A 25,254-nucleotide genomic window follows, 5' to 3' on the forward strand; every position below is an offset into this window, starting at 1 on the left:
TAGAATCGCTGGGACCTACCGGGTAATTGGAATTGTGACATGAAGATTTGGGCTGAATTTACTGATTCAAGTTGAAGTATTAGTAAAAACCAGGGGAAAAGAAAAGGTTATACTATAGCAAAGTCAAACCTCAAACTTTCTTTTGAATATTTAGAAATAGAAGGCAGTTTTGGTAAACAAATCATAGGCATAGCAGCAGGTGTACATCACCTGGTGTGCAGTGAAAGTGGTCTGTCTACCCATGTTTGCTCATCAGAACTAAGAATAAGATAGCTGTTAATGACAGGTGTATTTCCGTGAGTGTCTCCATGTCTTGCCAGAGTCTCCATCCCCTCCCCTATGTCCTGCACCACCACCCTTTCCACCAGTCACAAAGCAAACTGTTAGCTAAGTTTTCTCTCAGAATTTATCACACCCATGCACTCCACACCCACCCACCCACCCCCTTTTTTGTGTGTTTCTTTTTTTCGTTTGTTTATTTGTCTATGCATTTTTCTTTTGCAAGGGAAAGCATGGGCATTCAGAAGAAGAATAAATGAGAGTTGGGTGTGGATGCTTCAGAGACAGGAGCTGCCATGGCTTTCTCCCTCGGGTGGTGGAGTGAGTGAGTCTTTGGGTTGATTGCTGTGCGCTTGCCTGGGCTCCTGATTGCCTGCTGCAGGGAGGGAGGGAGGGGCTCACCCCCGTTTGAGATGTGTTGGCTCTTGTACGTGCATTGGGGACAGTCAGAGTGGAATGGCAATTAATTCCTGCAAGTTATGTTTTCTTACGGAGCACATGTCTTTGTTGTTTTTGGGGTTTTTTTTTGTTTTTTTTTTTGTGGCATGACTTTGACATGTCAGAAACTTCTCTGGCTCTTGTACGTGCATTGGGAGTTAGTACATTAAAATGGTAAATGACTCCTGTTGGTCATTATTTTTAAAAGAATGTTTTTTTTTAATGAGCAATATTTATTTGTATGGTCAAGTTGGTTTCCAGTTTGAGCTTTGAGTTTGGTTGGTTGGGTTCAAATTCAGATTTATAACCTGTGTTAATGGTGGATTTTACTCATGTAATACATTGGTTTAAGAATTAGTTTTTACTGAAGTTCCTCCTTTTTTTTTTTTCTTTCCTTCTTTCAATATTCTTTCCACTTGAATCTGTACTGTCTGTCTGTATGCCTGTTTGTCTTCTGTCTGTTTGTCAGTCTGTCTGTTTGTCAGTCTGTCTCTGTCTCTCTCTCTCTGTGTCTTTGTGTCTGTCTGTCTCTCTCTGTCTGTCTGTCTGTCTGTCTCTCCATCAATTCTCTTTTTCTTTTTCTTTTTTTTTTATTACATTGTTTAGCTGCATCAGTTTATTTCTTACAATCTGTAAGCTGAGTCTGTCTGGTTTTTCTTTCTTCCAGTGTTGTCTTCCTCTCTCTCTCTCTCTCTCTCTCTCTTTTTATTATTATTATTATTTTTTTTATTTTTTTTTTTACACCCGAACCACATTCTTCTTTGTGGTCTTCCTTGTGCCTTCTTTTTTTTTTTTCTTTTTGGCTGACCAGGTTCATTTACTTCAGTTATTCAAGACAATTCTCCTTTCACCCATTTTCTTTACTTTCATCTTCCAAAAAGCAAAGGCCTTGGCATTGGGCAAGGGGGACATCAGTGGCTGGCTAAAAATGCTTAGTTAATATGGATATGAAATGGGCATTTTGCATGTGTGCTACTGTATTTATGATCAGCATCTATAGCAAAAAAATATGTATTATGAATCATTGAATGATAATAATGTCTGATGAATGATAATGTCTAATGAATCAAATATGTTTACCCAGAAAATAGATAGATTGAAAGAAAACAAAGAGAGTGAGTTTATGAATTATAGATGCTGCATTCAAATGAAACACAGAAGAGAGGTTCAACAAAATGTTGAAATAAAAATCAAACTGTAGTGTATACTGCCCTTGGTGCACTTGCTTTGCAAACAGCTCTACTTTCTTGTCAGATTCTGTTTGTCTCCACCCCCCTTCCATCCATCCCCTCCCCCCCACACCCCACCCCCAACATAAACACCCCACCACAGTCAATATTCTTAAGTGGATAGGTGATGAAAGTCCAATTTAGAGTTTGCAGATTTTAGATCATTTGATATGCTGTTCCACGGTTCAATTCCCCTGTCCTACCCCATACCCCTCAACACACACACGCACACACACACACACACACATGCACACACACACACACTCTCTCTCTCACACACACACACATACTCACACACACACTCACTCACTCACTCACTCCCCGCTCAACACACTCAGGTGCTTTATAATGCAAGTCCAATCTAGAATTTGCATTTAGATCCTGTAATTACTGTCACATAGTTTCAGTGCATGTATTATTTATTATTTTCTGTTGACATTCATGAAATGATTTATATTTCAATTTTTGTTCCACAATCGGGCTTACCCTGAACAAAAAAAAAATTAAGAGTATAATGTATGTACATACTACATATATAGACAAATGGGTTCATTTGCAGAAATTCAGGATTATTTACATTATTCAGGAAGTGATTATTGAAGGACATAACATGTTCATTAATATTATATTCTTCCTTTCTTGTTCAGTTTTTCATTCTCGTCTGTACCTTTCACCTGTGTTAGTGCTTGTGTGTGTATGGTTGCACGTGTGTGTGCATGTTTGTGCGTGTGTGCGTGCTTGTGTGTGTGTACATCCACGGCCACACATTTATTGATTTATTGATCCAAGTGGTTGGGTTTTTTTGTTGTTGCAGTGAGCAGCAGCAGCAGCAGTAGAATTAAAATCTCCTTTACCTGAGTTTGCGAGTGTCTCTGTGCAAAGGCGTCTGAGAAGGCTGCTTCCCGGGCTGCAAGAAATGGTGAGTATTGATGTGATTGCCTGCCAGTGTCAGCACATTATGTGCACACCACCACTCTCTCTCTCTCTCTCTCTCTCTCTCTCTCTCTCTCTCTCTCTCTCTTTCTGTGCACATTCCCATTATTTGTGTGGTTGGTAATGTTGGTATTGTATTCATGATTTATAGATTGCTTTATCATGCTTTGTGAAACTTGAAACGTGCAGGTTGTGCATGCAGACATGATGGAAGAAAGATAAAAAAAAAAGGGAGGATTGTGTTGCTAGATAAAGGGTAGAAAAAACAGTGGAAGGGAGGATTTACATTTGTGTGTGTGTGTGTGTGTGTTCTGATATAATGTTTAATATAGTTTACATGATTATATATTTTATTTGGTTATCCCATCTGTTTTTGGAATATATTTTGGGTTTTCATAACAACAAAGAATTAAAATAGGTGACAAAATATGTGTTAGCAAACTAGAGTGAAAAAGAAAATTGGAGTATTGGTTACATTGCTATGTGATAAAAAAAAAAACACCCTGATATATCTCCAGATTAATCCATTGGAAACTTCAACCTCACTTATTTCCAGCATATTTGACTGTATATGATTCTGGGATGAAAGAAGAAAGAGATGAGTGGAAGATTTGTTGGTTTTTCTTTTTGTTTTGTTTTTATCCCCTAAAGGGGAGGGAGAAGCACCTCGACCCTTTTTGTGGGCTTGAGCATTTTGGCAGAATAGCTCCGTCTGCCTGCAATCACATGAATCGCCAGCGAAGCCTCCGTCGATTTAAGGAGGCTCAGAGAGCCTTTTTTTGTGCACCCACCTCTGAATGCGCTCTGTCAGTCTTCTTTCACAGCTTGGGTCGCCTTTCCGGGAGAGTTTTTATGTTTGCTTTGTTTTGTTTTTTTGGGCTGAAGTGTGTTGATTTTCTGTGGAGCCTTCCTTCCCCCTGTCCCCCCCCCCCCCCCCTCCCCCCATCCCACACTCCCTCCTGCCCAGAATAGGCTTCCCGATCTTCATACAGGATTTGAAGCCTGTAATTTTTATTTGGTGCATGCCTGTGTGGGAAATTTAACATACGTGGTAGAATGGATTTCATTTTTCTTTGGGAGGGGTATAAGTGGACTTTGAATTGGAAAGTGTTGACAGGTTTTCATGGTAAATTCTGGATGATGAGATGATTCTGGCATCAGATGCTGCTTAAAATTTATATAAAACACAGTGTTATGTCCTGGAGGTGGATGTCCATGGGCATGATGGCATACAAACACACTCACTCACACACACACACACGCACGCATGCACTCACGCACGCACGCGCGCGCATGCACGCTGTCCTCTGTCTTTATGTCTCTCTCTAAGAATCCTCTCTCAGTTTTTCTGCCTCTCTTTCTGATTTGTCACTCTTCTAGAAACCATCTGCAAGCATGTGGGTTTGTTCAAAAACTTTTCAACTTCAACTTGAAGGTGTCAAAGCATGTGGACTGATCCATACATGCTTCATGGAACCAACTGTAAAAGACAGAAAAAAAATAACAACAAAAAACCAAGAAGAAATAATGTGCAGATGTCCCTAGGTTTCAGGCCTTAAGAGCCCACCAAATGTTACAGATACAAGAACGAAAGATGTGCAAGAAACTAGAAAAGACAAAATAGTACTGTCAAAAGATAAAATAAATCATGAATAAATAAAATGCTTTTAAAAAGCTTTTAAAACCCTGTACGTGTGTATGAGAGGTAACAAACAAATGAACAAACTTTTTTTTCTTTTTTTTTTGTTATTGAGGGAATAAGGAATAAGTGTATGTGTGTGTGTGTTTGTGAATATTCTTTCAAACAGGTTTGACAAAAAACATTTTAGGAATAAAAAAATAAAAATCCCAGTCATTCACTCATTCAGTATTGTTTAGAGACTGAGCTGTTCATGCCTTTTTCATTGCTATGTTTTGAGTGTTTGTGAAGCTCTCTGGATGTGCGTGTGGGTGTGTGTGAAATAATTTCTTCGCCATATCAAGACTTGATAAAAATTAGGGGGAAAAAAAAAAAGTAAAACCAATGATAAAACAAAGACATGAAAAAGTGTAAATTTTATGCAAATATTAGTCATTCAGACTACAGCAACAGAGAGAGTTTGGGGGGGGGGGGGGGGGAGTTACGAAATTTTAAAACTTAAAAGGGTATTGGAAAAAGCACAATCATTTACTTTTTTTTTTTTAATATCCAGTCAGCCAGGCACAAGAAAGGGGGGGGGGGGGGGAGAGAGAAAAAAAATGTCAGGGAGATAGAGACCGGCAGACCGACACTGAGACAGACAGAAATAGAACGCCTCCAGTTTCAAAGAGAGGAGGAAAAGAGATGAGTTATTTCACAATTCACATCAAATGTAATTTGATTAATTTGTTGTTGTTGTTTATTTGATTCTTCAATCATTTAATTATTGTTTCATTTATTTTCTTATTTATTCAGTTTGTTGTATTTCTGTTGATTTATTATAGAGGGACTCGGGAGAGAGAGAGAGAGATCTGTGAATGGAGCCAAGGAGAGAAGTGGGATTGGCTGGGTTAGGACGAGGAGTGGGGAGGGGGTTAGGGTTGGGGGGATGAAGCTGGAAGGTGGGGGAGTTGGGGGAGAAAATGGAGAGTGGAAGAGGAAAGGGCAAATGGGGGCAGGGGAAATGGGTATTATGGGAGAAAAAAAAAAAAAAAGTATCTTGCTTGCGGAAGCAGGATGCAGGTTGTCTCATTGATCCATGTATGATTGTGTCGTTGCGTGTTCCGTCGTGCGCTTGTGGTCAAGCGTGAGAGCGAGCGACCCAAAGTGGCCAAGGAGTGCATTCACAGAGAGACACTATGTAGCGGTAGAGTTGAGTTTAACGACCAAGTTGTTCAGTTCAATGCTACTGTGGAGGTTTCGTTGTTCGAGGGGGTGGCGGAATCCTTGGGTGTCTGTCCGGGTCCATCTTACTTGCCAGTGAAGGGGGTGGAGGTGATAGGAGGGTGGTGGGGGTTGGGGAGGGGCGATGGGGGGCGGGGGTGGGGGGGTGGGGGGGGGTGTTGGCCTGGTCAGCATGTGGTTTACGGTTTGTGACTTTATATGTTGCATTGGTTGCCCTATTTATTTCACTTTCCCGTCTTTATTACTTTCTTTTTATGCTATTTTGTGTATTGGGTTTATAATTTATTTTTCTTTCATTTTTCTCTTAAGTATTCTTTCTCTTTATTTGTGTCTCTCTGTATATCAGTCTCTCCCCCCCCTCCCCTCCCCCCTCTCTCATCCCCTCACTCTCTCTCTCTCTCTCTCTCTCTCTCTCTCTATTTATTTAAAGATTGATTTGCCATGAACGCTATTGACGGTCGTCTTGGGGAGATTTTAACCAGAATGTTTTCAGCTCCAGGAAGCGGCTCTGTGTTGTTACTGGCTATAAGCAACCATAACAATAGCAGTGTAGTCCACGTGGTGTCTTGCCAGATTCGCTTGACTTTGGAAGACAACGGCTCGTACGTGGATAGTGATGTTGGTTAAATATACTTATCTGTGGAACTGTCGTTTGATACATGACTTTGAAACAAATGGTTTGACGTACCAATCAGTGCTCACCACCGCTTGTGTAATTGCCACTGCGGTGGAAGTTCTCACGAACAAAGGGTCTGTCTGTAGTGCTTAGTTAGTCTTGCCGTCTGGAATCCCCCGAACCCTCTTTTTCTGGCAACAGTCGTTTGACTAACAAGGCCCTCTTCATTGATTTGGTGGAAATGATCCGCTATTCTAGCTGTCCTGACCTTTTTCACAAGACGAATCATTGACGAGAGCACCGTTCGCCTCCCATCCCACTTTGAGGTTGACTTTCAACATTTCCCCCACTCACGAGGTCATTGCTTCTATTTATAATCTCTTTTTTTCTTTTTCTTTTTTCATATCATTCAAAAAAGAAAAAAGAAAGAAAAAAAAAGAGACCAACAGTTGTATAGATCTTAATATCGCAGACATCATCACAACCTCTACTGATGTACGCACAATTGCTGTTTTGTCCCTTGTTTAATTAATGATTATTGAAAGCTTTCATTATTATTCTTTTCTTTTTTTTTTATACAGCCCTATAATGTAAGTAGAAGCAAGTGCTGTTCCGTATGTGCTTTACAAATCCAGTACTTCATGGAATAAACACATATAATACAGGCTACAAAGGAATAATAATTTCCAGAAAGACTCATACACTGATTCTATAAAAGCATATTTTACAAGACCGACAAATACTTGTATATTCATTTTCGACCAAAAAAAAAAAAAAAAAAAAAAAAAAAAAAAAAATATATATATATATATATATATATCATCTTACCACCATCATAAACACAAAAACCTATGTAATCGACTGAGACAAGAGTTCTTTGCTTTTTCCTATTTCCTCCCAACCCTTCCCGCCCACCCCCCCAAACCCTCTCACCCCCCTACGCACACACAGACGCAAAATCTATAATGACATGAAACTGGAAAACAAAAAATCTCGTTTGTAACCGAAGACAATACAACAAAAAATCTACAAATGTTCAGTACTAAGAATGCAACTTTTTTTCCTCCCAACGGAAGAAAATCGAAATGGCACTTGGCGACCAAGGCTCTCTCTCTCTCGCTCTCTCTCTCTTCTGAGTTCACAACGAGAAATTGGAAGAAATGCATTTCTGATCACGTATACGGTGCAACCCTGACGTCAACCTACCTTCTGCCTTGCTTTCCACATTGACTTAACGTTAACAGGTGGTTTCATCTTGAGATCTGGGTTGTTCAGTTTTGAAACTGCCATTTGCCGTGTGCAGGCTTTGCGTTGTGTTTTTTTGTTTTTTTTTTGGGGGGGGAGGGGTGTATTGAAAACAAAGAAGTATAACTAACAAAGCAGACCCACGTGCTTATTATGTCAGTGACTTCTCTCTTTTTGTCCCCCAAACTCACATGTGCGTGCTAGGTTTCAAATGGATTGTCTTTGATATTATTCCTCATGTCCACCATGCATGAGGGAGGAAGGTGCATGATGGAGGAATGCGGCACAATGGTTAAGACGCTTATATGCCAATACAGTGCCCGTGAGGGTCTGGGTTCGATTCCCCGGGCTGTCCTTTTCTCCTAAGCGTGACTGGAAAATCAAACTGAGCGTCCAGTCATTTGGAGGAGACAGTAAACCGACGTCCTGTGTGCACTTGGCGCACTGAAAAACAACCCATGGCAACAAAAGTTTTCTCCTTTGGCAGAATTACGTGGAAGAAATCCACTCTGATAGGTACACACAAAAACATTCATGCACTCAAGGCCTGACAAGCGTGGTAGGTTATGCTGTTGTCAGGCAACTGTATAGCAGATGTCGTGTGGCGAACTTGGATTTGTCCGAACGCAGTGACGCCTCTTTGAGAAATTGAAACTGAAACTACCATGCGTATGCTGCGGAAAAAAGGAAGCAGCATTTTTGTTGTTATTTGTATATTTATTTATTTATTTATTTTTTAAATTCTATTTCATTAATTTGTTCATTTTATTCGATTTTATTTTGTTCTATTTTTTGTTTTGTTTTGGGTTTGTTTGGGTTTTTTTGTTGTTGATTTTTGTTGTTTTTTAATGGTGTTTTTTGTTGTTGTTGTTTTTTTAAATATTATATTAGATGATGATGATTTATTAACATTTTTATACTGCCAGAGCCTAAAATCAAAGCCATTTAGGCAGTATTATAGTTTTTGAATTTTGACTTAAACCAGCAACATCGACCCAGAACGTCAACCGTTTCGGTATCAGCAAGGGAGGAGGGGTGTGGGAGAGGGATGAAGTGGGGAAGGGGAGAGGGACGCCACTGGGGGAGGGGGCGGAAACAGGGAGGAACAGACAGGTGATGTATCTTAGGTGGGGTGGAGAGGGACGGAAGGGGAGTAGCAGAAGAGGAAGGGGGTGGGTGGGGGGTGGGGGGGTTGTTAGTGGTTCGTCGTGAGAGAGAGAGAAGGCGCGTGATCGGCTTTGTAAAAGCGTAAGTTCTGATCGATCTTTCTTCTCGTACCTCCTCTTCTTTACCTCCTTCCTTCCTTCCCGCCTTTCCTTTCCTTCACGCATTCTTTCCATCTGCCCTTCTTTTCTTTCCCTTCGCTCCTCTTTTGCTGGACTGGACTGTTTACGTGTTGTTTTCTTTGTTGACTTGAGTTCCAACACACGCACGCACACACACACACACACACGTTGTACACACACACACGCGCGCACGCACGCACGCACGCAGTGAGAGAGAGAGTGACGCCCAGTCGTTAAGACAAGGGAGAAAAGTCATGATGAGAAACACGATCTTTATTTACGGTTGTATATTATTATTATATTTTAAAAATGTAAAAGTAATCCCCGTTCTGTCGTCATTTCATCCGCCCGAGTTTTTCCTCACCCCATATTTCTTTTCTTTTTTTCAAATTTATTTTTGAATTATGTTTCATTGTTTGTTTATCAGTTCTTCTATTGTTAAGAACTCGGTGGCGAACAGCTAACGCCCATTCGATCTGATGATGCTAGGAAGAAGAAAAAAAATTATACGAAAAAAGAAGACGAAAAAAAGTCACGAAGGAGAAACACGATCTTTGAACTGGCGGCATCCGGCAAAAGGGGGCTTGGAGACTCGGGGCTTTTCTTTTGTTTGATTGACAAAATCGATGCCAGCCGACTGACTTACCCGCAGCGAGTTTGAGAGGGAGAGACAGAGAGATGGCAGACGTCTCTTGATACCAATAATTCCTCCTCCTCCCTCCCTCTCTCCCTCCCAACCTCCCTCGTCCCTTCCTTTTTCCCTTCTCTTCTTCCTCCCCTCTCTTCTTCCTCCCCTCTCTTATCCTCTCTTTTTTCCTCTTCCCTTTCCCTGAACTGATATTATGACTAAACATAAAGCTGCTGGGATTAAAGGAAGAAAAAAAATGTTTGAACGACCTCGTTGTCTTTTCCTTTTCTCTGCGGAGGTGGTTGGGAGGAAGTTTGTGGCGATGGTGTGTGTGTGTGTGTGTGTGGAACGTGCGTGCGTATGAGAGAGAGAGAGAGAGAGAGAGAGAGAGAGAGAGAGAGAGAGAGAGATTTATTCTAAAGGACGATGGTAGTGGTTGCGGTTGGGTGGATGTTTGTGCCGTGTGTGTGTGTGAGAGAGAGAGAGAGAGAGAGAGGCGCGGCTGTAGAAATTCGATTAACCCCAAAGTCTAGCATTCTTCACGACATTATCTCGAGGGGGGAAAAGAAAGAAAAGAAAAGAACAAACAAACAAAAAATGCTTGCTGGTTTGTTTTGTTTGTTCATTCTTTCTTGTTGATACATTTGTTTTGTTTTATTTTCGTTTCTTTATCACTTTGTTTATCTGTGTGTCGTACATGGCACACACTGCACAAATGTCGATATTCTATGTCACGGAGATATCCAAAACCAGAAATTGTATGTAAACATGACATTTAAAGAGAGAGAGAGAGAGAGAGAGAGAGAGTAAAAGAAACACAGACGTCACTCTCTTCGTTTTTTCGTGTGTGTGTGTGTGTGTGTTTTGTTGTTGTTGTTTTTGTTTTGTTTTTCAACCTCGAGTTTCGTTTCTGGTGTCTGTCAAGTCTCACACTGTTCCTATTATTGTTTGTGGTTGTGAAATACGTTGTTTGCCGAAGCCATGAAGTGCGCGCGCGCGCGCGCGCACACACACACACACACACACACACACACACACACACACACACACACACACACACTCACACACACACACACTTTCGTACACACACTCCAACACAGTTAACGGTGTTCAGCTGAAGAGAGAAAGAGAGAGAGAGAGAGAAGAAAAACAGACACGTCAATCTGTCAAACATTCCAAATTTTCGAAACGATCACGTTTCTTCCTCAAGTGATAAGTTGTTTTCATGTTACCAGGGTCACTCTTACGCAGCTATTATGACGCAAGCACGCCATGACGTACACTATAAGAAGCTGAAAGAAACCGAGTAAAGCGTAAGAAAGTGTAACTTGAATAGTTCAAGTTGATAGACCAATTACGTCTTCGAACTTGCACTCCTTGATAATTGACTATCGTCTCCAGGCTCAATTTGAAATCCACAGCTGACATAATTGATTCCAAAGCACACGGGTAGCAGTGATAACAGCTTAACGAGTAACGTTCAGCGAGACGCCATGGTTAAAAAGTATAAAAAGTACACGGTTTTTGTGTATAAAACTCTCTAACAAGAAAGGGGGCTTGGGCTTTAAACCTGGTTATAACAGATGTGCCGACATGACCTTGTATGATGTATAATGTATTCGTGTGAACAAAACTCTCACAGAGAGCACCATGGATGTACTGTCCATGTGACGGAGCTGATGGACTGGACAAGGAGACTGTCTCTGTTTGTTTGTTTTTTTGTTTGTTTGTTTTTTTGGGTTTTTTTTTAGCTTCGGATCGCATCACTCGTGTGGCGTGGGCTTTACTGTGTGTGTATGTTAAGCGAGTGCAGAGCTGCTGACGTGGATCTGCATTCAAGCACCTGGCGTGTTAAGACCTAATCCGTGTGTGAATCAATCAGTACCAGTCTCAATCAGCCTCCGTCCCCCCCACTCCCCTCTCCCGATCCCCTCTCCCAGTTTGGGAACAAAGCCCGGTAGGACGTCGAATCCATTAACCAACAAGTACCCTCAATCGGTCGAGCGAATCGACGGTGGTGGAGGCTAGCAATAGATATCGACGAAAAAAGGGGAGTCCGGGGCGAAGGGAGAGAAGTAAGGACTTTTGTTTCTATTAACGATCGTGAATAATGTAAAGGCGGCGCGGGGACGCCGGTAGTGCGCTTGTGGAGGGGAGGGGGAGGGGGGTTACTTGCCGTGAATATTTCAGGGTTCCCGGCTAGGGGAGGGCGTGCTGGCGTCAAGTCTTTACAAAAGACGGTGAAGACATTAAGTAAAAGGAACACGAGCGTATAAATCCGTGGCAGTTTTTCTTTTGTTTTATTTTGTTTTAATTTTTTTTAAGTGGGGTAGTGGTAGGGGCAGATAGTTGCTATTTTTTTAAGCTGCGGGTATTTCCGTTATCCCATTGGGCAAGTTAAAAAATATGTATATATTTATTTATTCATTTATCTACTTAGTATGATTACAACTGTCACTTTTTTCTTTGCTCAGTTGTAACACAAAAAAATGCATTGTTTTCTTCATCTCTTTACTTGTTATTATTATTATTATTATTCATTTATTTTATTAAACTAATTTGCCTGCGCGTGAGACGTGACAAGAGGAAGCCGCGTGTTGGCGAACGCGTAATGATTTGACATGTCCAGGGCTGGATAATTTCCAGTGATTGCGGTTTGAATGACTTCACGCAAACTTTTTCTAGATTTTTCGATGAAAGATTCAGTCTTCAGTTTATTATTCAGATTCATGTGAGTCACTTATTTTTCAAAAATTCTTTGGGAAAAAAAAGTGATTTAATGAACTACTACCAAAAGGTGGTTGTGACTTTATTCTGCCTTTGGTCTTCTGAATGACCAATAACACCCCCCACCCCACCCCACCCCACCCCACCCTCCTTTTTTATTTTTATTTTTATTTTTTTTTTTTTTAACGAGAACTCAGCGTAGTTGTGTAATGTGACAAATTTGACTATTTCATTTACAGAATGACGTGAGGTTTGATGCGAAGATTCGTATTGCTGGCGAGTTTTTGCAGTTTTAACGAAGCAGGCCAGGTACGCCCCCCGCGAATCATCTGGGCTCTGATAGTATAAGCGACAATAATAAAGTCATCACGAAGGCTCTGGGTATCGCGCAGTTTTTGCGGTGATGGCCCTTTCACGACTGCCAACTGTGATATTCTAGTCTTCACCTCTGCGCATCTCAGCGATAAGTTTTTTTTTCAATTCCACTGGCACGTTCCCTTTCTCGCAGCATCTGGACCTTACACCCAGAATGAGCTCTCCCTAATTCGCTTCGTCAAATCTCTGCATTCGGCTCGTCTGGCTTTTGAAAACTTACCTCTTTCCAAAATAGCCCCCCGCCCCTCCTCCACACCACCTTCCATTCCCGGTTTAGAGTTCCTCTAGCTTTTATATATATTCATATGTTTCATATGTTTTCTCTTTCATTCCTGAATCAGATGGTTGCATTCGTGTGAACGCCCTTTGATTTGTCTTTGCTCAAGATTCAGCGGTATATGATCACGTATCAGCATCCGTGTTAATAGTAGGAGTATAAGCAGCAGCAGCAGCAGTAGTGGTAGTAAAAGAACGTTTGAGTGTGTTTTTTTTTGTTTTTTTTACAATTTCTAAGCTCGTTTTGGAAGTTTAATGGGGAGAGAGGTGGTAAGGGGAGCAGGGAGGGAGGGTAGCCCTCGTAGTCGGCTGGTCTGCATGCGACATTGATTCGATTTCGAGCGAGAGTGGCAAAGGGAGACAGACTGAACATCATGCACTTGGCTTGCGTGTCAGACTGGGGTGCCGTCGGCTCTACGAACCGTGAATTTCTCGTGATCGACATGAGAGCGGGGTTTGGGGGGGAACTGGGAAAGCTTAGCACGTGAAACTCGACTCAGGCTAAAAAGCTAGGTGTCCGACGAAGTCAGCAGAAACTGCGGAGCGAGACACTAAAAGAAGGAAAAAAAAGAGAGAAAAAAAAGAATGGCGTGCGGTTATGGTGGGCCGCATGTATCTGCGGGGACTAAGCCCCACTGTGTCTCTGCGAGACAGACACGCAACGAAAGGCTCTTGGTACAGGGGTGGGTGGGTTGCATGAGCGAACTTAGTAAACGCTAAGTTTGCTTATCGTTGAGAATGTTCCCAGCTCAACGGTAAATTCCAGATACACGTTGGAACATTCTGTACTCAAAGCAAACTTAGCGCTGCCAAGACCGCCTCATGCAACCCGGCCCAGGTCATCAATTTGAAACTTGAATTATATATATATATATATATATATATATATATAATATATATATATATATATATATATATATAATCATTATTATTATTAAAAGGTGAGAAGGCAGTGTGGCGTCGATGGTTGAGTCGAAATTTGATGGCTCATGTCGGTCTTGTGCATGAACTAACAAGCCCTCACCGACCGGTATGGATGTTTTCATGGTTCTCTGTGGTTTTTTTGTTTTTTTTTGTTTTGTTTTTTGTCGCCGACCCATCCCCCATCCAGCCTGGATTTTTAGATTTATTACTTCATTTTACCTTCTCTGTCTTTTTAGCCCCGAAATTTATGATACTTTCTGTTAGCCGGGCAAACATTTGTTATACATATAAACTGTCCAACAACAACAACAACAACAACAAAATATGGGGCTTCATCTCCCTCTCCCACTTCCTCTTCTCTATGATCTGTCATTGACTGATCGTCATTGAATGGCCAGGTGAAGCAGTTGTTACAGTTTGAGTGTAGTTTAACGCACTCTGCTCAGGTTGGATTTATTACAGTATTGTACTTGATGCTTGAAATATTATATTTTCCAAACATAACACACACACACACACACACACACACACACACACACACACACTTGCAATATAGAGTTCATTAGTAGTAGTAGTAATATTAGTATCGCGTGTAGGTGTTTGATAGAATAATCAGACAAAAGTCAGCACAAAAACCGTTGCAAGCTTGCATTGCAGCTGACCCATCGTTTCGTCAGCCGCTGGGCTGTCCAGAACATGTAAAACCTGTAACCAGACATGTTAAGTTAGGTACTCGTAGGCTATTGGGTGGGCTTCATCTGGAGGAGAAACACCTTTGTTCAGACACGATACATCACCATCGTGTTTTATTCACTGCATACAAAAAAAAAAAAAAAAAAAAATGGGGCTGTTGCATTACGTGTAACAATCTGCGTGGTTGCGCGCATTACTCTTGACATTTCAGAGAGGTCCTCTTTGCTGATGACTGTGCACTGGCTGCGAACTCCCATAAGACATCCAGTGCGTCACAGATTGCTTTGCAAAGGCCTGTCAGCGCTTTGGACTTACATTCAGTCTTGGTAAGGCCGAGGCCATGTTCCAGCCTACACCATCCGGAGCTGCCAGTGCTCCACCACCCCCTGTCGTCATCAAACAGCTCAGGGATTAAATCTGTGGACAATTTCCGCTACTTGGGCAGCATTGTAAGCAGCAACGGATCTCTGGATGCAGAAGTGATGTTCCACATCTCAAAGGCCAGTTCTGCCTTTAGCAGACTCTCAGAGAGACTGGCAAGACCATGACATCAGATTGCACGCAAATGTCGCTGTGTATAGATCTGTGGTCCTGAGTGCCCTCCTCTACTGTTGTGAGACTTGAAACACGTACCGCCGACACATCCAACAACTCGAACGGTTCCATCAACGATGCTTGCACAAGATCTGCAGTATCAAATAGCAAGACAAAGTGTCCAACTTACAGGTCCTGAAGAAATGTGGCATACCCAGCTTTGAGTGTGTATTCATCATCCGATGGACAGGACACCTTGTCCTTATGGACGACAGCAGAATTCCAAAGGTGCTACTGTATGGACAACTGAAGGAAGGACAACGTAACCAAGGAAGGCATCTCAAGAGACGCCTTGAACGCTAACTTCAGAAGCTGCAACATCGACAATGCTTCCTGGGAAGATTTCGCCCTTGTAAGAACACAGTGGAAGCAACTGTGCACCCAGGGCACAAAGACATTTGAGCGCAACAGAGCAGCGCCATTCAGGTGAAGAGGAATCAGAGAAAACAGGCCCCATGCTTGCAGGACTCCATTCCATGCAGTGTCTGTGGACGACCTTGTGCTTCAAGAACTGGTCTTCATTCCCACATGAGCAGATGACCTGCCTGCATACTTATCCGTCAGACACAATAGGAGAATCCAGCTAAAACGGGGGCTGGTGCATTGCGTGAAACAATCTGCATGGATGCGCACATTACACTTGACATTTCAACGTGCGATTGCAGTTATGCATAAAACGTCTAATTCTTTACGGCGTTGCACCTCAGTGCGGTTGAGATCTGAACGATAGAATGAGCGTGACAAAGAAAAACACGCCATGTGTGCGAATGTTTGCGCGAGCGTGGAAGAGACAATGGCATGATTCCTGCTGTGCATTGGTGGAGGGAACGTCAACTAACGGCTGGCGGAGCGAGAAACGTGCATGGGTTTTCCATCGCACCTTGGAGTGACCGAAGACTTGGCCACTTGCTGTGGGTACTACAATGCAGTTCAAGGGCAGCGGAATCAGATGAAAGTTTCTGGAGAAAATGCCAGAGAGTTCATGATGTGTGAAAAGTTGACAGATCTGTTTTTTTTCCGCTCTATTTCTCTATTATTGTTATTATTATTTTTGTTGTTGTTGTTTTTATTGTTGTTTGTTTCGTCTCGCTGACGCTCTTCAAGCCCAAGCGTGCACAAAAATCATTCTGTTGGACTCATTGTGTTGTGTAAAGTGTAACGCTGACTGAACGTGGACAATGGGTTTGAACTTGTGAAGCAAACATTTTGCGTACGAGTTCTTTTTTAAAAAAAACGGTCGGTTTCTCTAAGATCGATTTCGGACCAGAGCAAAGGCGCATATTCCGCTTCTGTTTATAATTTAGTGTTAATGATGATGGTGGTGGTGGTGGTTGTTAGAACAATACATGCTGAATATTGACTTCAGAAAATTGCCATCTATTCAGAAGCAAGCTGAAGACATCTCAAAACACCTGTTTTCTTAAATAATGTTTCAGAATGGTTGGCGTGCATATATATAAGTGATATTCAGGATGTATGAGTGGGAACGTGATTTTAAACTATAACAAACATATAAGTATATAGATAAATAAACAAATACATGGACATTGTTTATCACAGCTTTGAACAGGGAATGAAGAACTACCACTTTTTTTTAAGTGGTCAAATTACTCATGTTTCTCACGTTTACCAAACACAAAATGTTTGTTTTGTTTGTTTTATAGTTATTTGCTTCGTTAATTATTTATTTGTACACTTTCTTTTGAAACGTTCTGTATCGTGAGACGTGAAGACAGAATCCCAGAAATAAGTGCTGTACCAATTGTTTTCGGCTGACGTCAAGGGCACACAGACAGGCTAGATTTTATTACACGGTCGACCTCCTTATCGTGGAAGCCATTATACGTAGACTAAAAGGTCGACAACACTTCGTTTTCTTCTGCCTGTATGCTCTCAGTCTGTCTGTCTGTCTGTCTGTGTCTATCTCTCTCTCTCTGTCTGTGTCTGTCTCTCTCTCTCTCTCTCTCTCTCTCTCACTCCTTTGTTCCACCGTGACCCACTCACCGTCACTCTGTTGAATATTTTTGTCTGCGTTGGATGGGGTAAAGATGATGTGTCGCGAGCATGTAATGAATTCCTTGGTGCTCTGTGTGACACTCGAGACAAGTGCTTCAGCCACAAAATGAAGCAAAGAGTGGTTGAAAATAAAACAAAACAAGCGTTATATTAATCCCATTTCATTTTTTTCTCCCTAAAAACATAACGGAGTGGTTCCAAATTTGACAGATCCATTTCGCTCGCGATCAAGCTGGTTGTTGGTGGTGGTGGTGATGGATGGGGTTTTGTCACTGTTTGTATGTGTGAGTGCATATGGTGATAATCCGAGAGGCATGGTTAACTTGCAGCTTGTTATCATTGTCACAGTGACAACGATTACAAGGAATGAGCGTTTCAGCCGTGTACTTCTATGATAAATCGGCATAGGAAAGTTGATGTGCTCCAACGCGCGCGCGCGCGCACGCACACACACACACACACACACACAAACACACACACACACACACACCACAACTGCAGTATGTTTTTGTCCTCATTGGACGAAATTAGATTGGCAGAGACGATGTGTAGTGAACACGTTATGAATTCCCTTCTGCTCTGTGTGACGTTCGAGACAAATGCTTGGACCACAAAATGAAGATTGGTTGAAAATTGAAAGAAAGCAAGAGTGATGTAATTTCCATTTCTACCCTCTTGTTTTTAGTTCCTTCCTTACACCGCGGAGCAGTTCCAAAATTGACAGATCCATTTCGCTCGCGATCAAGTGGTTCGTGGTGGTGGTGGGTGTTGTGTTGTTGTTACGGTGGTGGTTGTGTGTGTGTTTGTGTGTGTGTGAGGACGGGGCCAGTGGGGAGGGGGTTTTGTGTGGAGGTGGGGGGGGGGGGGGGGGGGATGAGGGGGGGGGCGGGGGAAGGGGGGGGGGCGTTTGCAGTGGACAGCGACTTTGCTGTGCCGTTTTGTTATAGAAAGAGATAGGGTTCGAGACCAGCATTGTCAGCTTGTCAGCTTGTCAACAGGGGACGAGGTGTTGGGGCTGTGGGTGTTTCAACTGCAGTGGGAGGGGGGTATAGAGGGGGGACTGACACCACTGTACTGGGACAATTTCTTCAAGGCCCCGTTACTGAGGGGACATGGCCCGGAGTTATAAATTATTGTTTGTTGTGCTTGAGGAAAAAAACTTGGCTCTGACCCCAGAGACACAGCGCTGCTTTCCATACAGACTTATGTGATATGGTCGACAGGTCGAAGCAAAAATACAACTTTGACGCCGTCCCCTCTCCCTCATTCATCGCTGGCCCCGACACCCCGACCCTCATCCCCACGCCCCTCCTCCCTCACCCCATCCTGTACTGCTTTTCTCCTTCGCTTTTTGGCGGGGGGTGGAGGCGAAAAAAGAGGGAGAGAGAGAGAGAGAAAAAAAAAAAAATCAATGCCTGCCATCTACAGACTGCTGGCTGCTGGAAGCAGTGGCCCAACACGTGGCAACAAGAGGAAGAAGGCAGCGCATCCCTTCCACCCTCTGACGTTTTGGGGAGGGTGGTGGTGAAAGAGAAGAGACCAAAAAAAAAAAAAAAAAAAAATGAAGAAGAAGAGCACTTGCAACACGGATCGAGCCGGTCGTGGCCGATGATGATGATGGATGATGGCTCGGGGTTGAGACAATGATTTGACGGGATTGTGTTCCGGCCCGCTGGTTCGCGGGAGAGGTGTTTTTATTTATTATTTTTATAATGTTTTGTGGGGGTTTTTCTTTTGTTTTCTCTCTGCTTTTTTATTTTATTATCATTTTTTACAGCAACTACTACTACTATTGAAAAGATGATGAGAAAAGAAACGATCGGTTATGGTGGTTGCGTCTGTGTGTGTGTGTGTGTGTGTGTGCGCGCACTCTTGCGTGTACATGTTTGCGTGCACTTTTTATTGTTTTGTTTTGTTTTTGTTTTTTGCCCAATCTGCCAACCGGGCAAGGCCTGATGGTTGCTGACATCCCATGAATAACACTTCAAAATCGACTGCGTTAAACCACGACTGTGTTCAGCCTGGGGAGGGTGAAGGGGGGGGGGGGGGGTGTCGGGAATAAGAAATAAAATGTGTGCATAATGTGTTGTTTTATTGTAACCGTGCCTAAACCCAGGACATGCCTCAGGCATTTACCACCCCATCGATTGTTTTACCAGGGCATTGGGGGCAGAGAGAGAGAGAAAGAGAATCGCTTGATGACATACGGTACGTTAAAAAAAAAAAAAAAAAAAAAAAAAAAAAAAAAAGCAACAAAAAAGACAGACCTGAAAAAAATTAAGATAACTAGCAGTTTATATATCTTGGGCTCTAACAAGTGCATAGGCAAACAACAACAACAAAAACCGAGGAAATTTTTTTTTTTATAGATGATTTCAGTGGGGAGGGGTGGGGGTGGGTGGATATCTGCACTGGGTGACCAGTCATCAAAATCCAGTTGTCTGTGGATAGGTTCAGTGGCAGTAATAATGTCCGCCGCAATGCCTAACGAGCAGGCCAATTAGCACGCATTGTTAGCCACGCCTTTTCCCACTCTTCCTCCTCCTCCCTCCTCCTTCCCTATCCACCGCCGACCTGCTATTTTTCCCATGTTTGGGAGAAAGACTGGTCCATCCCCTCATCCAGCGCGGTTTCACCCTGGGATGCAGATTATTTCCGTTTACTTTCTTTTGAACGGAGTGTCGTGTGGACGTTTAGGCTTTCCTGTTGCACCGGTACACTAAGGGGGGACGGGAGGAAAATAATTAGTGACAACCCATTGGATGGTAAACAAAACAAAAACAAAAGAAAAAAAGAGAGGGGAAAATGTCAATATACGTTGGGCTTCATGATTACAACACCCGAAATATCTGACAGAAATGTACCGTAGAAAAAGTAAATTATATGAATGTGATATTTTTGTATTGTGTGAAAAAAAAAGTGCACATGCATCGCAGAGTCAGTCGTAAAGTCAGATTCAGGATTTTGCTTGTCGCTTCTCTCCCCAATGACCTTCAGACAACAGCAAGTATTATGAACTCAAACACTTTTTTTTTTCTCTAATGGACCAAAGATGTTCTTTGCTTCTGCGTGCAGAGGAATCGGCAAAAGTACTCACCAAATCTGAAGTCGGGTGCGGTTAGTTGATTCTGTGTATTATCATTCATAAAATGTGATTTTTCGGTAACTGAATGTCAGTTTGCTCAGGTGACACTATTTCCGATCCCCTTTTGGTAGGTTCCATATAATATACGTGCCTGTGTATCAGTTGCATACTCTTTCGATCTGTCCTCCCCGCTGCCACCATCTTTCCTGTCTGATGGTGGAAAAGCGGGTTTGTCGGCTTTGCGGAAAACCGGGACGGATTGACACTAGGGTGCAAAGGCAAATGGCACTGATCGGTAAGTGAAAATTGAATTCCAAGGTGCCCCCCTCCAACCTCACTTCCATCCATCCATCCTCCACCCCCCACCCTCTAGCCCTCCTCTCAGCGGTCTTTTGGGTTCAGGAGGAGGTCGCCCAACGTAGATTTCCTTCCGTCCTGTTTCCCTCCCCATGGCCACCGTCCTTTCCCGCCGGGTGAGAGGCCTCTTCTCGCGCTCCCCCTTTCCCTCTTCCCCCCTCAACGGCCCCCAGCCCCTCGTGGGCTGCCGTGAAATTCTGTTTGCTTCCAATCTGGCATTCCAACCCCCATTCCCCTCTTTTGGAGAAGGGGGAAGTGGAGAAGGGAGGAGGAGGGTAGGGGGGGGCAAGGAGTGAAGGAGCGGGTGGGGGTAAGGTGGGGGCTGTTAAAGGCGAGAGGGGAACATCGAGGGCAAGGAGAATGAGGGGATGGAAGAAAAGGTACTTGGAGGTAGCAGGGTGTGAAAGGTGGGGGGAAGTAGGGCGTAAGCAAGGCGTGGGTCTTCTCCCTATGGCACCCCCTCGTCAGTCCCCCCATTCCCCCTCTCCTTCCAATCTGTCACATCAAACAGAAGCCAGAGCAGCGCCCTCCGTGGCCGGCCCGGCCCGCCCGGTATGAATTGATCCGTCAGCGTTAGCAGTCCATGAACTGATTGATCCCCTGGCTACCCATGTACTCTCCCTGCTTGCTGCCAGCCGCCGTCTGTCTGTCAGTCTGTCTGTCGGTCACGTGACGTCACCTGTCGCCTGCCACAGACCCTTGCTCTCTGCCTGCTGCTGCTGCTGATGATGACGGTGATGATTATGACGGTGATGATGGCGATGGCGATGTATTGCATGTCAACGAGAGAGCCTTGTGGCGGGGGCCAGCCACATGACACGTCTTGGCTTTCTGGTTTTCTCGCTGAGCGCTCGCTGAGATATGGTGCTGCGTAATAATTGTTGGTGCTATTATTCTCTTCCGCGTGCATGTGTGAGAAAGGTGGAAGGGTTGGGTGGGGAGGGGTCTGGGAGGTGTAACGGAAGGGCAGGGGGTGATGGAGAGAGAGAGAGAGAGAGAGAGAGAGAGGGGGGGGGGGGGGGGGGGGGAGAAAACGAAAAGTTGATTTGACCAGGGAAATGAGATCAGCAATTAACATGCTGTTGTTGATTTCACTAAGCCCAGGAGCATGAACAATATTTATGAGAGAGAGAGAGATTTGTTAGTCAAATTATAATTGTGTTGGAAGTTTTGTCAGTATCTATGATGCAAGGTGCCGAAAACATAACCACAAGAGAACGGCGTGTGTCCTATGGAAGAAAATCAAACGATTTAGAATGATATTTTATTGTTAACCTTTTTTTAACCAAGGCATATTGTTGGTTGATCTTCAAAATGCATCAAGTCTTACATGTCTTGTCTCAAATCTCGCAGCGCGGTGTTTTTTTGTTTGTTTTTTGTTTGCTTTTTGTTTCTTTAGCTAAAGTGGGAAAAAAAAGGTCTAAAACATTTGCGCTTTCCGATTGCTCAGCGATAATTTCACTTCTGTTAAGTATTCCCTTTCCACGGGTTTATCTTTTCATTTCAGTTGTCATCCAACAAGGCGAAGTTGGTTGTCTGCTGTACCCCAAGTAGACCTAAATAAATCTCAGCTTCATTTAATGTTGATTATATAATATTGTTGTGTGGTATTATTATTGTCATTAGTTATTTGTTTATTTTATTACTTTTTTTTTTTACACTTCGTAATATGGGAATGATGATGTGGCTTGGGCTGAGACTATGAAAACGATAATTTGGCCTGAGTTAAACCTATGGAAAGACGAGGCGCGAGTCCATGGGAAAGGGGGCTGACTGCGTTTGCAGATGCTCGCGGACAGTGTTCCCTTTGTAATTTCTAGCTTCCGTTCTTTGTTTCCGGTTGCATCAACAAATGGTGATGTATTGTGTAAACCTTTTTTTTTCTGCAATGAATTACTTGATTGCGTTTGAGGATTGTGTGTACGTTTCTTGTTTGCGCATCTCGTGTTTCATTGGTTTCTTCGCGTTGAACACTGTCCCGGCAAACTCGTGTTCACCGAGTAGTAACACTACCGATTTTAAGTTCAGTTTCTCCAGTATATGTGGCTGATGTCTGTTTCCAGTTAAACAGGACTGGTGTGTGTGTGTGTGTGTGAACTAAATGTTTTTCACCTTGAAACTGTTATTGCCTGACGTGTACATGCGCAGTAGGTCTAAGTGATTTTTTTTAAAGCTTTGCTAACACTCGTGCTGGTATATTTTTAGTGCACAGTAAAAGCAGTGTTCCAGAAGTGGGAGTATTGACGAACACATGACTTTTGACTTTCCTTGTTTTTCTTGTCCCCCCCTCCCCTCCCCTTCCCTCTACCCCCCAAACTCCCACACACCCACACGCAAATTGAGGAACACCTCCGTCATCTGTTGCTTTTGTCTGACTGACCTATAAGGTGCCTGAAAATGGTCCCGACTTGGTGCTTTGGTAAAAATCTGTGTCTGACATGAAATAGGTATCAGCTCTTTATTTCGGCACGGGAGCGGTTTCAGACTAGTTCTTTTTCTCTTTTTTTTTTCAATGGCCACACACACACACACACACACACACACACACACACACACACACATATATATATATATATATATATATAGCCAGCAGCCTGGCGTGCCAATCTTGACTGTAGTGCATTTCGATCTTGTGCTGTCTCTGGTGTTTCCCATATCGAACTGCCTGAGAATAGTTGGTCTGGATCGAGGGGTTGTTGGGGTAGAGGTGGGATGTGGGAGTGTTTGGTAAGAGAGGGGTAGGGGGTGGAGGGCCGGAGGTAGGCTATAGGAGTGTTTGAAGATACTATCTTTTCCTTCTTGAAAGCGGTCTGAGGAGAGAATATGAGCATTAGACGCACCACATTGTTGTCGTGTGTGTGTGTGTGTGTGTGTGTGTGTGTGTGTGTGTGTGTGTGCAAGTGACACCCCCCACCCCGTCTCTCTCTCTCTCTCTGTCTCTGTCTCTGTCTCTCGCTGTCCTTTTCCTGCACAATCTTTTTTTTTTTTTTTTTTTTCGTTCATGTTTGTGAGCTGATGCATATAGATATACATGCATATAGATAAACGTGAACAGCGCTTTGCATGGTTAATTTCCCCAGCAGGATTCAACACTGCGAAAGTTACTTGTATCATTTGGATATGCATATATATATATCGAATGAAGAAATGATGAGAGGGAAGGTATACGAATTAAATGGTTCACCTTTTGTCGAACGAGGCACCATAAGCCTTGGCCCAGTCAGAGAAAAGATAATAATGTAGAGCACCGATGATAATCTTTAATACTTTTGAATCGTTTTACCTGGTATGGTGTGCCGTGCGTTTTATGTCTGATTTTGACGCGCGTATGTATGCGTAACCCCCCACCCCCACCCCCAGGCCCCCTCCCCTTCTTTCCCCGTTCATGTGCCTTGGTGGATGAGTGCGCACACTTGTGTGTGCACGCGTGCGTTCGTGTGTGTATGGACTGTGTGTATGTTTGTGTGCGCTTGGTTCAGTGTGTTCGTGGTAGATTTCCAGCATTGGCATTTTCTCAGCAGCCGCCACACAGGCCACAGGAGGAACCAGTCTTGACAGGATGATAGATATTGACAAGACCTTTCCAGCCTGTCTCTCTATGAGGACGATGTCATAACTGTAACGCCATCAATTCCAACAACGTTTCTGCAATACATATTGTTCAGTTGTTGGCTTTTTGTTGTTTTTATTTTGTTGTTGTTTTTTTTTAAAATGTTAAGAAAAAATATTTTCTCTGTAGCTGTCATCTTTTTTTTTTTCTTTCTTTTTTTTTTTTTTTTTTTTTTTTTTTTTTTTTTTTTTTAAAGATTGCTATTGCATTGGTAAAACGTACAGAGTAACCGTCGTACTTGAAGGCTGCAACAAATGCAAATAGAATTCTATGACATCAGCACTTGTACAGCAAGCTCATGCCAGCGGTGTTATCGTCGAAAGTTATGAAGAGAAGGAACTGGGACACACGGAAGTTGTTCCAGGGGGCAGGAAGACGCCGAAAACACAAGTGCTTTTTTGGAGATAATCAGTTCATTTTTAGATGAAAATTGCTTGAGCATTCGAATTCTGACGGTAATTCCGTATTACATGAGATGTTACAACATGTGGTTCATGGGATATTCATCCACACAAGTAACATCCTTAACACCAACTGTGCCGTGCCCAAGGCGTCCGTTATTTCTATGGAATCTCACCTTCTCATTTGGGTGAGGAGGGGGGCTGGAGGGGGGGTGGGGGGGGGGGGGCGGTAGTGGTTTATCTTGGACCGCGGTAGCCAAGCCCAGCGTTTATTACAGCCTCACAACCGGCAGCAGCAGCAATCTCGCGCAGATTTTTCCTGAAAGTGGATATATTATTTGTGATCGAAAGACCCCACCGACATCGACACAAAAACAAATTTACGACAGTTCTTTAATGTTGATAATATGTACATTAAATTTTACAACGAGAGAACAAATAGACGTCACTAGCAAGGCAGAGAGAGCCAGCAATCAAAAAAGGAACAGGCAGGCCCGCTTCTGAACTGATGTCTTCGGCTTTCAAGGTTGTACTGTACTGTACTGTGCCGTCACAACATTTTATCTGTGTGTGAAATTCGGGCTGTTGGCCCGGGGTAGAGAGCTTCGTCACAGAGTAGTGCCACCTCAGTCTTTTCTTTTTGTCTGCAAAGTGTATTTGTTGTACGATCAAAGAGGAT

General features: G+C 43.1%; 1 protein-coding gene across 1 annotated transcript in view; it reads left to right on the top strand.

Moving 5' to 3' along the window:
• Positions 1-25,254, top strand: part of LOC143293562 (zinc finger CCCH domain-containing protein 10-like) — a 62,151-nt gene that overhangs the window by 14,618 nt on the left and 22,279 nt on the right. The window contains exon 2 of the mRNA XM_076604534.1: positions 2,761-2,865. The gene's annotated coding sequence lies outside the window, so the exon portion shown is untranslated. The remainder of the gene's footprint in view (positions 1-2,760; positions 2,866-25,254) is intronic.

This window comes from Babylonia areolata, chromosome 19 (assembly GCF_041734735.1).
Source record: "Babylonia areolata isolate BAREFJ2019XMU chromosome 19, ASM4173473v1, whole genome shotgun sequence".
NCBI lineage: Eukaryota > Metazoa > Mollusca > Gastropoda > Neogastropoda > Buccinidae > Babylonia > Babylonia areolata.